Below are 726 nucleotides of genomic sequence, written 5' to 3' on the forward strand. Positions count from 1 at the left end.
CGGCAGCGGCTCCGCCGGTGTGGGGGGGGTGTGGGGGGGGTGGGGGGGGGTATTGAGTGCCATTTACCTCTTAAAGTATGTCCTTGGAAGTGACAGACCCTTCTCCATGTCATTGGCCAGAAGAAGAAACACCACCATATCTAACTTTAAAGTGGGGCTCTGGAATGTAATCTTACCATGCTTCTTGAAGGAAAGGAAGCCAGGGTATCTGTGTATGGAGGAGGCGGCACTGGCTGGTTATGGAGAGTGGAGGCATAAAGTAAACTGTTTTGGAGAGTGGGACAACAGGACTAAGTATGACTAAACACCAAAAGAATGCCAAGGACAGTGGGGCATGTATTAGCAAGGGTTAGGAAGATGGACTCGAAGCTATTTTTATAGTGCTAGATGGTGCTAAGAGGAGGAGGGATCGGAGACCAAGTAGTCAGATTCCCTAGAGGAAAACAAAATCCAACAAAAGGTCCAGTGGAAAAAGAAAGATGACAATGTTTGATGTGCAGAAGGATATAATGAGGAACATTCTAGAGATGGGACTGCAAGCCAGATGGTAGATGTGAGGTCCAACCTGTAGTGTTTCTTTCTGAGTGGACTTTTCCTCTTCTTTTGCCAACAGTGCCTTGATTTCCTCATTTATGCAGGCTTTATTTAGTCTTCGTAGGTAGCTCCACTTGTATTTGTCACTTGCTCTACAAACCACATGTAAGTTCTCTTTCCTTTGTGTAGTGA

The sequence above is a fragment of the Mustela nigripes genome, chromosome 5 (assembly GCF_022355385.1).
Source record: "Mustela nigripes isolate SB6536 chromosome 5, MUSNIG.SB6536, whole genome shotgun sequence".
Lineage (NCBI taxonomy): Eukaryota > Metazoa > Chordata > Mammalia > Carnivora > Mustelidae > Mustela > Mustela nigripes.